The sequence below is a fragment of the Leptopilina heterotoma genome, unplaced genomic scaffold (assembly GCF_015476425.1).
Source record: "Leptopilina heterotoma isolate Lh14 unplaced genomic scaffold, ASM1547642v1 Lhet_60, whole genome shotgun sequence".
In the NCBI taxonomy this organism is placed as follows: domain Eukaryota; kingdom Metazoa; phylum Arthropoda; class Insecta; order Hymenoptera; family Figitidae; genus Leptopilina; species Leptopilina heterotoma.
The window spans coordinates 4,365,698-4,384,249 of record NW_025111138.1 but is presented as its reverse complement, the minus strand read 5'-3'; positions in this window follow the sequence as shown (position 1 = coordinate 4,384,249).

Sequence of the window (18,552 nt, the reverse complement as noted above, 5' to 3'; positions counted from 1 at the left end):
TGATTTTCATTTCATAAAAATGAATTTCAGTTAAAATTTTACATTATAATTGAATATTAAAAGCAATATAGCGTGAATTTTTATAAATAATTGAATTTTGAAATTAATTTTTTTGAAAAATTTTAATTGAATTTTCTTTTATATTATTTGAAGTTTTTATTTTCTAATATGCATTTAATTAAAGAATTTAGGAATAATTGAAATTTCGTGAAATTGAATATTGTAAACAAATGGATTTGAAAATTGCCAAAGAACTTTTTCGAAAATTATTAAAAATAATTGATATAAAGTAAAATTGTGGTTAAAAATTTTTGAAAATAATAATTGAATTGAAATAATGAAAATAATTTTGAAGAAGTATTCTTATAATATAAAATAATGATTTTATTTCTTGGTCATCTTTAATTATTATAAAATATGAAGAAATCGATGACTTCGAGTTGAAGACTCGGAGTTATCGATATCTTCATGTTTTATAGTTTTAAAAAAATTTAATGAACTAAAATTTCATTCATTGTAAAAAATAACACTAAAATTGATTATTTTAATCTTTTTTTGGTGTTAATTTAATCTGCAATACTTTTTAATACCTCACGATTTACTGTAGCATTATAGTTATTTAAAAGCATTTCAGAATCTAGAATTATTAAAAAAATATATTTTGCAAAGGATTTATAAGTTCGTCTGACCAGTTATCGATTATACTACTGATAGAAATGTTAATTTTCTACTGTCTGACTAAAACGACTTTACACTACTTAAAACTGTGGAATTACGTAATTAAAAACAAAATATTTATAAAATAATAACAAATAAACAAATTTCCCCTTAAATATTTTTTATTCCACTTCCATTTTCCCCTAATTCCTCTGGCACAATAATGAATTCAAATCATTTTTGGGGTCAAACTATCGACGATAGTGTACGAGATGTGTGTATTGTAATGAGCTGTCCCATAGATTCAATCATTGTCAGATTATTGGAACTCTGTATATGGAACTATACACATTCAAGTTGTAAATGTTGAACACGCTTTGTCCGGTATCGAATACATATATATGTATAAAGACATAGTTCGCCTTTGTCAGGTATCTCACAGTGAATAAACGTCCATATGTCTTTTGGACTTACTCATCGTCAAGAGCCAATATAGAAAATACGATTTTCTCCCATAAATACATATTCTTTTGAAAAGACTTTCAACGGATATTTAGCATAATAAAGCAACCGAGAATATTGTTGTTAGAACGGAACTTGTATAGTGCACGTTCCGTTTCCGTCATTAATATAATATATTAAACATATATAAGTCTATTACAAAACATACATTAAATATATCAACTTTTAAATGGATAAAATTCATTCGAGTAAAATTTCTTTTCATATTCTCATTTGTAATTTTATTACAATAGAGACATCATTTTTAACTGGAATAATGTGTAAAATGAAAAATGATGAAATTTCCTCTTCAATTATTATTAATTTCAATTTTCCCCTTCGAATTATGCATCAAATATTATAGGATTATTGTTATTTGTTAATCAAACAAAGCGTATTAAATTCGATTGTGTTTATTCAAGTGTTACCTGCCATCAGTTTTAAACATGTACACGGATATAATGTTTATTATTTGTTTAAAAAATGAGGATGCAATAATTTTAACAAATTAAATTATTTCCAATTATAACAAAATTTTGGTTATTCTAATAAAGTAATTAAAATCGATAAATATTTCTTTTACTTCTTTTGAAAATTTAAACTATTTGGTTGATAAAGTAAATCTATGTCTATAAATAAATAATAATTAATAAATATTAATAATTATTTCATTTCTTTCTTTTCAGTAGTTATTAAATATGTTAAAAGAAAAATCAGATCAAAAATATTAGTAAGAATCTAAAAATGTTTTTAAATATTTTTAAAAATAAAAATATATTTTTTAATATTTTTAAATTCACTTAATTTAATAAATAAAAAGTATAAGTTTAAATTAAATGAAATAAAAAAAATACCGAATAAATAATAAATAAAACTTAATAAGTATAAATGGAAACAATATTTTTTTTATTAAAGTGATGAAAATGTAAAAATAAATACGAAAAATAACTGACATTGATGGAAAATAAACTTGAAAATTGAGAGAGAAAAAAAATGCACTGCATATTTACTGATGTCTGACTAAAAACGATTTGTTTCACTAGGAGATTTATAGAACTGCGAGTCTAGGAAATATTTTCCACTTTTCGGAACATCTTCACTGATTCAAATGAAAAATTGGATCGAAATTCCGTGAGCAAAAAGAAAATGAAAACATCTCTATCACATAGTTTTTGATACCGCAAAAGTTTTACCCTATGATAAAGCAAATAATAATAAAAATAATTATACGACGTTAAAAATGAAATCTGTTAACATTAATTAGTTTAAAATAAATAATTAAAAATAATTTGCTAATGTTAGAAAAATCGATTTTAAAATGTCTGACAAAAATGTCATTATACTACTTAGAAACTGTTATAGTTTATAATTACAGATTTCCCTTGAGTATAATAATTAGCGAAGTACTTCAAGTGTTTAATAGTTAGCCTGAACAATAACGATTTTTCTACTGAAAAAATGTCGAGTTTTAAAGGGTCTGACTAAAATGGTTTCTGCTACTTACCGCCATTGTAGCGTATTTATTTTCTTGAAAAGACATTATCTATTAATTTTCAGACTAAAACATCTATTAACATTATATCTATTAAAAAAGTAAAATTTCATCTTCTGTAAATTTAAAAAAATACAATGAGCCTGAAGAATTTAAATGATTCTTTCTTGAAAAATTTCGAAAAAAATAACCAGCTTTAATTAAAATTTTAATTTAATTTAATTTAATTTAATTTTTAATTTTAATTTAAACACATCAATTCTGATGTGTCTGACTAAAACTACTTGTACTACTTAAAATTGTGTATTAGTAAATTAAAAACTTTTTACAGCCTACAATAATTAAAAAAAATGTTTTAGAAAGCAATCAAAAGTTCGTTTGACCAAACATCGATTATATTTCTGATGAAAATGTAAAATTTTAAACTACTTTTATTTTAATGCATCAGAAATGTCTGAACACACACTGATTTTACTATTAAAAAAACTCGCAATTTTTAATTGTCTGACCAAAATTACTAGTACTACTTTAAAATGTGAAAAAAAACACTGAAAAATTTTGTTTTTAGAAAAGTCTGACTTAACCGACTTGTACTACTTAAAAATTCTTAAGTGTCAGACTAAAACTACTTGTACTACGTAAAAATGTGTTTTTTTAGTGTGAAATTCCAATGGTTTTGAATAATTTCTATCACTTAACATAAATTAAGCCTACATTTTAATAATAAAACATTATCTTTGAATTTTAGCAAAAATTTTAAATAAAGAAGATAAAATGCAATTTTATTTTTTCATTTTATTGGATAATTATATTTTATTGTAAAAAAAAAAAAAAAAAAAAAAAAAATAAAAAAAAAAAAATTTTTTTTTTTTATTAAAATTAAAAAAAATTTATTTTATTCATTTTATTCAAATTTTTATTCATAATTTTGTTGAGTGACTTGAGATCCTAATTAGATAAATGTAAAACTCGAGCAGATATTACATAAAATTAATATTGTTGGCCTCCAAAAAAATATGTTTGAATTAAAAATATTTTATAATTGAATTAAATGTAATTTTTATGGAATCAAACTTATTATCTGTTGAATAAAAATTATTACCTATGTTTAATTTAAAAATAATATTTGGTTGACTGTATAACAAAGATAATTATGTTTAATTCAAAAATATTGTTTTCTCAGTGTACTTTGAATTCTTGTAATTAAAATTAATTATTAATTTTATATTTTCAGCATTAGTTATAAAACAGTGAATAATTTCAAATGTTAATTATCAAATAATAAATTTAAATATTAATTATTAACTATAATAAATATTTCGTTATATTATTATGAATTCATAAAAAGAGATTTTAATTTTTAATTTTTTTTCAGTTTCTCTCTTTTTTGCTATTTCGAGTTTTTAAAATTAATTTTAAAATAGCGAAGTATTATAATTTATATAAAAGAGGCAATGTTTCAAGTATTTTCGAGGTTGCTCTATTTTTCTGGTTATTTGACTATGAATCATGTATACATATATATATAAAAAACAGGCAATCCAAAAACAAGAACAAACACGTATGGACCGAATAGGTTGAATTTCCGGTTCAGTTGCTGAGGTGATGTTACAGCACTGAAATGGGAAAACTTTTAAAACGGCTTCATGTAATACAACAGACGTAAAGTACTCATATACGTGGAGATTTCAAATATATATATCTTCTAGTAAATTCATTTTTCTAAAAATAAAATTCCCAAATAAAATATATATTTAAATTAATAAGCAGAATTTTTAAACAAAGTTTAAAACTAATTTCTAAATAAAGTTGAAAATTAATTTCTAAATAAGTTTGAAAATAAATTTATAAATAAAGTTTTAAATAAATTTTCAAATAAAGTTCAAAAATATTAGGGAATTTTTATTTATTGCTACTAGAAAGAAAAGTAAATTTTCCTTCAATTATTAAATTAATAATAATTTAATATTCCTGTTACTTTAATTAATTATATAAGTTATCGTAAAAGTAATACAAGTACAGTTTTCTTGAAACTATTAAATTGATACTAAAGAGTATCAAAATTGATACAAAAAATTTAGATTAATTTTCGATTTGATCACATTTTTTTATATCAATTCGTTGCAAGTTGATACTTTTAATTAAATACTTAATTAAGTTGATACTTTTAAGTTAACAGTGAGAAGAAAAAAAAGTCAGAAATTAAAACCAAAAAAAATTTTTAACATTAAGGGAAAAATTCAAAGGACATCTTTCTCTCTATGCTGCACGTGATTTCTCTCTATTTTTCAAATGAAAAATTTAAATAATGTCTGTCAGTTTAAGCAAATTTTAGTCATTGTATCTTATTTGATTATTTTAAATGTAACTTCTTCGAGAAGAAACTTGTCCTTCTAGAATCTCTTTCCTTCCTGAAATATACATTTCTAAAAACTCTTGAAAAAGTACAAGTTTCAAGGCAAGAAAAAAGAACAAAAAAATAAAAAAAAAATACAACAAAGTCAGACAAATTCTGTAAAATATAAAAGCAAATAATACACTCGTGAGATGAATTTAAACATCTGCGCGGTTAAAATTCTTTCTTCGAATATAAAACTACATAATAGGAACAATTTTTTTAAAGTGAGTTTTGCACAGAAAAAACTTGTTACTGTACAAAATAATATGTGGCATATGGTTCATTTTGTTTTCTACAAGAGAGATAATAGTTACTGTCAGAAAGAATATCACTTTGCTTTGTCATTGTTTATACAAAAGAATTTTTCTCCAGGAATTTCTTTTTTTAAGGTTAGGGAACCAAGAGTTTTTTTTTTTTTTGCCAGAACTACTAACAATAAACACATATAAACATCAGTGAAAAAACAGAAAAGCTTGTAGAATCTAAACTACACATCATTAACTTAAACCACAGTGACTGCATATATAACTAACTCGTGCGAATCCAACCAGTAGTAAATGCATTAAAGCAATGTATTTTAATGAAATAACTTAGCTAGACAAAGGCTTTAACAACGCTTTCATTAGTTACAAAATATATGCCATACATAGAAACTTTAATCTTCGAAGAGCAACAACTTTAAAAAGTCCATCTGCATAATGCTGTGGCGCAACACCATAAATCTTTTTCTCCCTACAAGTCTGTAACTTCCCAGGCAGTATCTTAAATTTCTATAGCTTTTGTAACATTAGATAATAAAAAAAGCAGAAAAAATTCGTTTGAAGACAAATTTTTCTTTTTCAAAAAGAATTCTTAACAACATGTAGGGCTTATTCTTTTCTCAACTAATTAAAGTTTTAAAAAAGTTTTCTTTTCATTAAAAAAAAATGCTAGTTGAAAATGTATTTCAAAACATTCACCAAAAAAGAACTTTAAAATAGAAAAAGAATAAAATTACAATAAATTACTGTATTCATTCTCTATTATTAAATATAAGATCTTGCTTGACTAAATCTAAAGAAGAGTATAAAATTTATTGTGTTGAATCTACTTTTTCTTTTAGAATTTTTAGTCTTAAAAAGAAAAATAATAATAATAAAAACCAATTTACAAAAATTTTAATTTTATTTAGCTTTTAATACTAATCTCATGTATACTAATGTATAATACTATAATCTAATGTACTAATTAAATACCATATTGTATTCAATATTATGAATTTTATACAATTAGTTCATTGGAAAAAATAAACAATCATATTTATTTCGGTTAATTGTCAAGGTAAAAAATTGTAAAAATTAAAGCTGGTTATTTTTTTCGAAATTTTTCAAGAAAGAATCATTAAAATTCTTGGGGCTCATTATATTCTTTAAAATGTACAGAAGATGAAATTTTACTTAATTGATTTTTCTTAATGATTACAGAGAATAGAAGTTTTCAATTAAAAATAAAACAGTTTCTAAGTAGAACAAGACGATTTATTGAAAATAGGCCATTTATGAGAGTAGTAAAATTAATATTTGGTCAGACTTTTTAATAAACAATTCATAGATAATGTTATAATAATAAAAATATGTAAAAATTCTATTAAGAGGTCATCAATGATAGACACCATTGAGAAAAATTAGAAATATTCATGTCGAAAATACATTTTTAATAGAACAAGTCGATTTAGTCAGACAACAACAAAACGTTTTTACAAGGTAAGAAGATATATAGTGGGTTGTACTATTACACATTCAGTAAGATTTGCTTTAAAATGGAAAAAGTTAAGAAAAGAATTTCCTCTTGTTAAACAATTTTGGCAAAAATACTAGTCAAAATACTCCATCCGCCAATTAGCAGACAATCGAATTTTCCAGATTAGCGAAGCTGAGAGCTTTAAAAAATTCTATTGTTCATAAACAATTGATTTTGTTGTTGCTTATTGTTTATCAGATGTTTATTTACAAGAATTTTGTTCAGTAAAATAATTTTGGCAAAAATACTAGTCAAAATACTCCATCCGCCAATTAGCAGACAATCGAATTTTCCAGTTTAGCGAAACTAAGAGCTTTAAAAAATTTAATTGTTCATAAACAATTAATTTTGTTGTTGTCCATTGTTCATTAGATGTTTATCTACAAGAATTTTGTTCGGAAAAATATTTTTTGCAAAAATACTAGTCAAAATACTCCATCCGCCAATTAGCAGACAATCGAATTTTCCAGTTTAGCAAAGCTAAGAGCTTTAAAAAATTCTATTGTTCAAAAAAAAAGATTTTGTTGTTGTCCATTGTTTATTAGATGTTTATCTACAAGAATTTTGTTCGGAAAAATAATTTTGGCAAAAATACTAGTCAAAATACTCCATCCGCCAATTAGCAGACAATCGAATTTTCCAGTATAGCGAAGCTAAGAGCTTTAAAAAATTCTATTGTTCATAAACAATTAATTTTGTTGTTGTCCATTGTTCATTAGATGTTTATCTACAAGAATTTTGTTCGGAAAAATAATTTTGGCAAAAATACTAGTCAAAATACTCCATCCGCCAATTAGCAGACAATCGAATTTTCCAGTTTAGCGAAGCTAAGAGCTTTAAAAAATTCTATTGTTCATAAACAATTCATTTTGTTGTTGCTTATTGTTTATCAGATGTTTACTTACAAGAATTTTGTTCAGTAAAATAATTTTGGCAAAAATACTAGTCAAAATACTCCATCCGCCAATTAGCAGACAATCGAATTTTCCAGTTTAGCGAAGCTAAGAGCTTTAAAAAATTCTATTGTTCATAAACAATTCATTTTGTTGTTGCTTATTGTTTATCAGATGTTTATTTACAAGAATTTTATTCAGTAAAATAATTTTGGCAAAAATACTAGTCAAAATACTCCATCCGCCAATTAGCAGACAATCGAATTTTCCAGTTTAGCGAAGCTAAGAGCTTTAAAAAATTCTATTGTTCAAAAAAAAAGATTTTGTTGTTGTCCATTGTTCATTAGATGTTTATCTACAAGAATTTTGTTCGGAAAAATAATTTTGGCAATAATACTAGTCAAAATACTCTATCCGCCAATTAGCATACAATCGAATTTTCAAGTTTAGCGAAGCTAAGAGCTTTAAAAAATTCTGTTATTCAAAAAAAAAGATTTTGTTGTTGTCTATTGTTCATTAGATGTTTATCTACAAGAATTTTGTTCGAAAAAATAATTTATGCAAAAATACTAGTCAAAATACTCCATCCGCCAATTAGCAGACAATCGAATTTTCCAGTTTAGCAAAGCTAAGAGCTTTAAAAAATTCTATTGTTCATAAACAATTTATTCTGTTGTTGTCCATTGTTCATTAGATGTTTATCTACAAGAATTTTGTTCGAAAAAATAATTTATGCAAAAATACTAGTCAAAATACTCCATCCGCCAATTAGCAGACAATCGAATTTTCCAGTTTAGCGAAGCTAAGAGCTTTAAAAAATTCTATTGTTAAAAAAAAAAGATTTTGTTGTTGTCCATTGTTCATTAGATGTTTATTTACAAGAATTTTGTTCAGTAAAATAATTTTTGCAAAAATACTAGTCAAAATACTCCATCCGCCAATTAGCAGACAATCGAATTTTCCAGTTTAGCGAAGCTAAGAGCTTTAAAAAATTCAATTGTTCATAAACAATTGATTCTGTTGTTGTCCATTGTTTATTAGATGTTTATCTACAAGAATTTTGTTCGGAAAAATAATTTTGGCAAAAATACTAGTCAAAATACTCCATCCGCCAATTAGCAGACAATCGAATTTTCCAGTTTAGCGAAGCTAAGAGCTTTAAAAAATTCAATTGTTTATAAACAATTGATTCTGTTGTTGTCCATTGTTCATTAGATGTTTATCTACAAGAATTTTGTTCGGAAAAATAATTTTGGCAAAAATACTAGTCAAAATACTCCATCCGCCAATTAGCAGACAATCGAATTTTCCAGTTTAGCGAAGCTAAGAGCTTTAAAAAATTCTGTTGTTCAAAAAAAAAGATTTTGTTGTTGTCCATTGTTCATTAGATGTTTATCTACAAGAATTTTGTTCGGAAAAATAATTTTGGCAAAAATACTATTTAAAATACTCCATCCGCCAATTAGCAGACAATCGAATTTTCCAGTTTAGCGAAGCTAAGAGCTTTAAAAAATTCAATTGTTTATAAACAATTGATTCTGTTGTTGTCCATTGTTCATTAGATGTTTATCTACAAGAATTTTGTTCGGAAAAATAATTTTGGCAAAAATACTAGTCAAAATACTCCATCCGCCAATTAGCAGACAATCGAATTTTCCAGTTTAGCGAAGCTAAGAGCTTTAAAAAATTCTATTGTTCAAAAAAAAAGATTTTGTTGTTGTCCATTGTTCATTAGATGTTTATCTACAAGAATTTTGTTCGGAAAAATAATTTTGGCAAAAATACTATTTAAAATACTCCATCCGCCAATTAGCAGACAATCGAATTTTCCAGTTTAGCGAAGCTAAGAGCTTTAAAAAATTCAATTGTTTATAAACAATTGATTCTGTTGTTGTCCATTGTTCATTAGATGTTTATCTACAAGAATTTTGTTCGGAAAAATAATTTTGGCAAAAATACTAGTCAAAATACTCCATCCGCCAATTAGCAGACAATCGAATTTTCCAGTTTAGCGAAGCTAAGAGCTTTAAAAAATTCTGTTGTTCAAAAAAAAAGATTTTGTTGTTGTCCATTGTTCATTAGATGTTTATCTACAAGAATTTGGTCCAGTAAAATAATTTTGGCAAAAATACTAGTCAAAATACTCCATCCGCCAATTAGCAGACAATCGAATTTTCCAGATTAGCGAAGCTAAGAGCTTTAAAAAATTCTGTTGTTAAAAAAAAAAGATTTTGTTGTTGTCCATTGTTCATTAGATGTTTATCTACAAGAATTTTGTTCGGAAAAATAATTTTGGCAAAAATACTATTTAAAATACTCCATCCGCCAATTAGCAGACAATCGAATTTTCCAGTTTAGCGAAGCTAAGAGCTTTAAAAAATTCAATTGTTTATAAACAATTGATTCTGTTGTTGTCCATTGTTCATTAGATGTTTATCTACAAGAATTTTGTTCGGAAAAATAATTTTGGCAAAAATACTAGTCAAAATACTCCATCCGCCAATTAGCAGACAATCGAATTTTCCAGTTTAGCGAAGCTAAGAGCTTTAAAAAATTCTATTGTTCAAAAAAAAAGATTTTGTTGTTGTCCATTGTTCATTAGATGTTTATCTACAAGAATTTTGTTCGGAAAAATAATTTTGGCAAAAATACTATTTAAAATACTCCATCCGCCAATTAGCAGACAATCGAATTTTCCTGTTTAGCGAAGCTAAGAGCTTTAAAAAATTCAATTGTTCATAAACAATTGATTCTGTTGTTGTCCATTGGTTATTAGATGTTTATCTACAAGAATTTTGTTCGGAAAAATAATTTTGGCAAAAATACTAATCAAAATACTCCATCCGCCAATTAGCAGACAATCGAATTTTCCAGTTTAGCAAAGCTAAGAGCTTTAAAAAATTCTATTGTTCATAAACAATTGATTCTGTTGTTGTCCATTGTTCATTAGATGTTTATCTACAAGAATTTTGTTCGAAAAAATAATTTATGCAAAAATACTAGTCAAAATACTCCATCCGCCAATTAGCAGACAATCGAATTTTCCAGTTTAGCAAAGCTAAGAGCTTTAAAAAATTCTATTGTTCAAAAAAAAAGATTTTGTTGTTGTCCATTGTTCATTAGATGTTTATCTACAAGAATTTTGTTCGGAAAAATAATTTTGGCAAAAATACTAGTCAAAATACTCCATCCGCCAATTAACAGACAATCGAATTTTCCAGTTTAGCGAAGCTAAGAGCTTTAAAAAATTCTATTGTTCAAAAAAAAAGATTTTGTTGTTGTCCATTGTTCATTAGATGTTTATCTACAAGAATTTTGTTCGGAAAAATAATTTTGGCAAAAATACTAGTCAAAATACTCCATCCGCCAATTAGCAGACAATCGAATTTTCCAGTTTAGCGAAGCTAAGAGCTTTAAAAAATTCTGTTGTTCAAAAAAAAAGATTTTGTTGTTGTCCATTGTTCATTAGATGTTTATCTACAAGAATTTGGTCCAGTAAAATAATTTTGGCAAATATACTAGTCAAAATACTCCATCCGCCAATTAGCAGACAATCGAATTTTCCAGATTAGCGAAGCTAAGAGCTTTAAAAAATTCTGTTGTTAAAAAAAAAAGATTTTGTTGTTGTCCATTGTTCATTAGATGTTTATCTACAAGAATTTTGTTCGGAAAAATAATTTTGGCAAAAATACTATTTAAAATACTCCATCCGCCAATTAGCAGACAATCGAATTTTCCAGTTTAGCGAAGCTAAGAGCTTTAAAAAATTCAATTGTTTATAAACAATTGATTCTGTTGTTGTCCATTGTTCATTAGATGTTTATCTACAAGAATTTTGTTTGGAAAAATAATTTTGGCAAAAATACTAGTCAAAATACTCCATCCGCCAATTAGCAGACAATCGAATTTTCCAGTTTAGCGAAGCTAAGAGCTTTAAAAAATTCTATTGTTCAAAAAAAAAGATTTTGTTGTTGTCCATTGTTCATTAGATGTTTATCTACAAGAATTTTGTTCGGAAAAATAATTTTGGCAAAAATACTATTTAAAATACTCCATCCGCCAATTAGCAGACAATCGAATTTTCCAGTTTAGCGAAGCTAAGAGCTTTAAAAAATTCAATTGTTTATAAACAATTGATTCTGTTGTTGTCCATTGTTCATTAGATGTTTATCTACAAGAATTTTGTTCGGAAAAATAATTTTGGCAAAAATACTAGTCAAAATACTCCATCCGCCAATTAGCAGACAATCGAATTTTCCAGTTTAGCGAAGCTAAGAGCTTTAAAAAATTCTGTTGTTCAAAAAAAAAGATTTTGTTGTTGTCCATTGTTCATTAGATGTTTATCTACAAGAATTTGGTCCAGTAAAATAATTTTGGCAAAAATACTAGTCAAAATACTCCATCCGCCAATTAGCAGACAATCGAATTTTCCAGATTAGCGAAGCTAAGAGCTTTAAAAAATTCTGTTGTTAAAAAAAAAAGATTTTGTTGTTGTCCATTGTTCATTAGATGTTTATCTACAAGAATTTTGTTCGGAAAAATAATTTTGGCAAAAATACTATTTAAAATACTCCATCCGCCAATTAGCAGACAATCGAATTTTCCAGTTTAGCGAAGCTAAGAGCTTTAAAAAATTCAATTGTTTATAAACAATTGATTCTGTTGTTGTCCATTGTTCATTAGATGTTTATCTACAAGAATTTTGTTCGGAAAAATAATTTTGGCAAAAATACTAGTCAAAATACTCCATCCGCCAATTAGCAGACAATCGAATTTTCCATTTTAGCGAAGCTAAGAGCTTTAAAAAATTCTATTGTTCAAAAAAAAAGATTTTGTTGTTGTCCATTGTTCATTAGATGTTTATCTACAAGAATTTTGTTCGGAAAAATAATTTTGGCAAAAATACTAGTCAAAATACTCCATCCGCCAATTAGCAGACAATCGAATTTTCCAGTTTAGCGAAGCTAAGAGCTTTAAAAAATTCTATTGTTCAAAAAAAAAGATTTTGTTGTTGTCCATTGTTCATTAGATGTTTATCTACAAGAATTTTGTTCGGAAAAATAATTTTGGCAAAAATACTATTTAAAATACTCCATCCGCCAATTAGCAGACAATCGAATTTTCCAGTTTAGCGAAGCTAAGAGCTTTAAAAAATTCAATTGTTTATAAACAATTGATTCTGTTGTTGTCCATTGTTCATTAGATGTTTATCTACAAGAATTTTGTTCGGAAAAATAATTTTGGCAAAAATACTAGTCAAAATACTCCATCCGCCAATTAGCAGACAATCGAATTTTCCAGTTTAGCGAAGCTAAGAGCTTTAAAAAATTCTGTTGTTCAAAAAAAAAGATTTTGTTGTTGTCCATTGTTCATTAGATGTTTATCTACAAGAATTTGGTCCAGTAAAATAATTTTGGCAAAAATACTAGTCAAAATACTCCATCCGCCAATTAGCAGACAATCGAATTTTCCAGATTAGCGAAGCTAAGAGCTTTAAAAAATTCTGTTGTTAAAAAAAAAAGATTTTGTTGTTGTCCATTGTTCATTAGATGTTTATCTACAAGAATTTTGTTCGGAAAAATAATTTTGGCAAAAATACTATTTAAAATACTCCATCCGCCAATTAGCAGACAATCGAATTTTCCAGTTTAGCGAAGCTAAGAGCTTTAAAAAATTCAATTGTTTATAAACAATTGATTCTGTTGTTGTCCATTGTTCATTAGATGTTTATCTACAAGAATTTTGTTCGGAAAAATAATTTTGGCAAAAATACTAGTCAAAATACTCCATCCGCCAATTAGCAGACAATCGAATTTTCCATTTTAGCGAAGCTAAGAGCTTTAAAAAATTCTATTGTTCAAAAAAAAAGATTTTGTTGTTGTCCATTGTTCATTAGATGTTTATCTACAAGAATTTTGTTCGGAAAAATAATTTTGGCAAAAATACTAGTCAAAATACTCCATCCGCCAATTAGCAGACAATCGAATTTTCCAGTTTAGCGAAGCTAAGAGCTTTAAAAAATTCTATTGTTCAAAAAAAAAGATTTTGTTGTTGTCCATTGTTCATTAGATGTTTATCTACAAGAATTTTGTTCGGAAAAATAATTTTGGCAAAAATACTATTTAAAATACTCCATCCGCCAATTAGCAGACAATCGAATTTTCCAGTTTAGCGAAGCTAAGAGCTTTAAAAAATTCAATTGTTTATAAACAATTGATTCTGTTGTTGTCCATTGTTCATTAGATGTTTATCTACAAGAATTTTGTTCGGAAAAATAATTTTGGCAAAAATACTAGTCAAAATACTCCATCCGCCAATTAGCAGACAATCGAATTTTCCAGTTTAGCGAAGCTAAGAGCTTTAAAAAATTCTGTTGTTCAAAAAAAAAGATTTTGTTGTTGTCCATTGTTCATTAGATGTTTATCTACAAGAATTTGGTCCAGTAAAATAATTTTGGCAAAAATACTAGTCAAAATACTCCATCCGCCAATTAGCAGACAATCGAATTTTCCAGATTAGCGAAGCTAAGAGCTTTAAAAAATTCTGTTGTTAAAAAAAAAAGATTTTGTTGTTGTCCATTGTTCATTAGATGTTTATCTACAAGAATTTTGTTCGGAAAAATAATTTTGGCAAAAATACTATTTAAAATACTCCATCCGCCAATTAGCAGACAATCGAATTTTCCAGTTTAGCGAAGCTAAGAGCTTTAAAAAATTCAATTGTTTATAAACAATTGATTCTGTTGTTGTCCATTGTTCATTAGATGTTTATCTACAAGAATTTTGTTCGGAAAAATAATTTTGGCAAAAATACTAGTCAAAATACTCCATCCGCCAATTAGCAGACAATCGAATTTTCCATTTTAGCGAAGCTAAGAGCTTTAAAAAATTCTATTGTTCAAAAAAAAAGATTTTGTTGTTGTCCATTGTTCATTAGATGTTTATCTACAAGAATTTTGTTCGGAAAAATAATTTTGGCAAAAATACTATTTAAAATACTCCATCCGCCAATTAGCAGACAATCGAATTTTCCTGTTTAGCGAAGCTAAGAGCTTTAAAAAATTCAATTGTTCATAAACAATTGATTCTGTTGTTGTCCATTGGTTATTAGATGTTTATCTACAAGAATTTTGTTCGGAAAAATAATTTTGGCAAAAATACTAGTCAAAATACTCCATCCGCCAATTAGCAGACAATCGAAATTTTGCGAAGCTAAGAGCTTTGTATTTAACTCTATAGTGAAAGAAATTATCGCGAAAAAGAAAGAATTAAGAATTGATCATTTCGTATTATTCAGTTGCGACACCTATGGATTTGTCAGAATCCCTGATTTTCCCAGATTTTCCTGACCTGTGTCAACCCTGTTGAAATTTAATTAAACTTGAAATTAAATTGAATTCAAATGTGAATTCAATTTGAAATTAACTTGATTTTGAAATTTAATTTAAATTAAAAATTTATTTAATTGAAATTTGTAATTGAAATAAATTTGAATTGGAATAATTGAGAAAGTTCAAGAAAAAGTTAAGAAAAATATTAAGGGAAATGTTAAGAAAAAAGTCAAGGAAAATGTTAAGGAAAAAGTCAAGGAAAATGTTATGGAAAAAGTCAAGGAAAATATTAAGGAAAATGTTAAGGAAAAATGTTAAGGAAAAACTCAAGGAAAAAATTAAGGAAAAAGTCAAGGAAAATGTTAAGTCCTTACAGATTTTTCTCAATAGTTAAAAAGTAGTCAAACCTACTAGAATTTTTTTTTAGTGTAGTACAAGTCACTTTAATCTGACACTTAAGATTTGTCACTTCTTTCAGTAGTATAATCAATATGTGGTCAGACTTTTATAATAGATAATGTTACGTCACAGGTGGAAAGATAAGATTTTTGCAAAAACTAAATAATTAGCTGTGTTGTTAAATAGTAGTATAACAATTTTAGTCAGACCCTTTAGAAATGGACATTTGTTTCAGTAGAAAAATCGCTTTTGGTCAGACGACCGATCGAATTTTCGTCACCTTTCACAAAAAGTACATCAAATTCAATTTACATTTAAACTAAATATATAAAATGCCTAAATAAATAATCAGAAACTCTATGAAAACTTAAATATATTTAAATAAATAATTATGGCAATGGCAAAGGGATAAATTAAAATTAACAGAAGTTAAAGAAGAAAATTTGCAACCCTTCATTATTCCAAAATTTAAATCGATGAAAAAAATTGCTGGAAAATTTTTGAGATTCAAATATAAAGGTTAAAATTTTTCACTGCGCCGTTATTTTCATTTTCTCCATAAGATAAAAGGCTTTTCGCCTTTTACTGAAATTAAGTTAAGCTATGTAGGGTGCAGGCTAAATTTGACCTTAATACTGGTCCAGAGATCTAGAAGTGGGAAGCTCATGTTTTTTTCACGTTGAAAGCTTCAATAAAGTCCACTCACGTCGTGCACATACGCGTTTTGCGATCGATAAAGAAACATACATATAACTACTCGATCTTCACAGAGTAACGACTAGTTTAAAGTCTACCGGCGTTAAGAAATCACGTTCAAGAAATTCAGTCTATATACACATATATACAATACTTGTGCACGTATATATATATATATATATTTTTCTATATGTGAATATATATTTTCTACATGTGAATATATATTTTCTATATGTGTACGTATACTTTCTATATGTATATATTTTTTTACATGTGTACGTATATATTCTATATGTGTACATATACACCGTTTTCTGAGTTATTGAATCGCACGTACTTCTTCGTTGAGGGTATTTCTTTGCACCGATTCTAAATCGGCTGCATGGCTTTCTTCATAAATTTTGCCCACATACACCAATGAGAGTGCCGATCTGTCCCGTATTACGTTTGTGTTGTCGATAAATCTGCATATATGTCAGTATCTAGAAATTCTCGACGAATATTTTTACCCATATTCAAAGAAAATCCCGAAAATAATATTAAATATGCGCTGTATAATATATAAATATGAATGTGTATGTATAATAAGATTTAAAGTGTTCCCTTATACTTTACAAATATATTGAGAAAAATTAAATTGAAATGTTGAAAATAAAATTTCTTTTCTATCAAGTAGCAACAATTTTTATTATTTTTCTATCCACTTCAAACTCTTTAAATCTAAATTAGTAATAAGTGCACTAAATTTATTACAGACTTTTAATTCATTAAAATAAATCAGTAACATAGTCAGGGTTGAACCATATTTTCAATTTTGTTTAATTTTTTTAAAATTAATTTAGGCAATTGATGAAAAAAGTTAAGAACATTTTTTGAAAAAATAAAGTCAAAGTTGGACCTTATAGTCAAGGTTGGACCATCTAGACTTTGATAGAAGTTGAAATTTTTTTCATCAACAATTCATTTTCAAAATGACGAAAAAATTATTATATTAATTAATTATCATAAATTATCAGTTAATTAAAACGATAATTTCCAGAAACGATAAATTTCGAATAATATTTCACAATTGAATAACAATTTTCCGATTTTTAATGACATTTCAATATGAACTATAATGATTTTTTAATTTCGTGAATGATTTTTCAAAGAGTAATTTAAAATGATTTTAGAATCAGAATTAATTGACTGTTAATGTATAATTACTTGGAAATTTTTCACTCACCTCTGACTGATAAATGTGTACCATTATAAAAGCTCTGGTTTTAGTCAGAAGATCAATACATTAATTTCAATGGAACTTTTTTTTAAAATATATTTTTATTCGTGTTATTTTCCCCAACTTTTTATTTCCTAAAAACAAAAACTCTGCGAATAATAGAATTTTTCTATCTACGGAAACTGTCATAATTACTTTTAGTCCTCTTTCGGAAGTCTCGACCACACTAAAATTATTGCTCAAGAAATAATACCACATTATTGTTGAACAACTTTTTTCCTATTCTTCCTTTTGAATTTTTGTTTTTTCGTCATTCAAATAGAGTTGAGAAATGTACTTTTCCTGTAAAATGTACATTTTTAAAAAATTTATTTCATTTAAATTGAATATACTAAAATTCTAATATTTTTAATGAAATGATAATTTAATAAACAAATGAGTAGAAAATTCAAGTATGAAAAATAAATTTTTCATTTTTTATCCATTATTATTATTACTAAAAGCGAAAATCTTATGCAGAAAAATGTAAAATTTTATATTACGTACCTAATAAAATTAATTTAAAAAATTATTATTATCAAGCAAATACTTTAATTTTAATTAAAAATTAATTAATATTTAATAAAAAATTATTTGAAGTAGATAATAATTTATTCACTCAATTCAAAATAATTTTTTAAATTGACAATTAATTAATTAATTATTTTAGATTAAAGTGCGAATATTAGTTAAAGAATTACTAAATTAATTTCTTCTTTAAAAAAATGTTTTTTTCTCAGTACAATTACGTGAGGAAAGAAAAAAAATTCTTTCACATCTGAGATTCTAATTTTCGTTATAATGCTGTTTTGAAAATTGAACATGAACGTAAGAATGCAGTTTATGGCTTTTTTATGGCAAACAAGTAAATTAAAATTTTTTCTCTTAAAATACTGAAAACTGCGATACATCGGTAAGTTTATGACTCACTATATTCCCTTCAGCCCTCCACAATGTAGGTACTCTCATGAAAGAATCAAATTAGCCTACTTTAATTTCAACGTAAACACATTTATTTACAAATATAATACTTCTTATTTTTATTTTTTGCGACGACTTAAAATCAATTTTTGTGAAATTTTTTTTTTCGCATGAATAAAATTAATAAATTTTTGTCTATAAATTTTTTTTTATTAATAAATTTAAGCA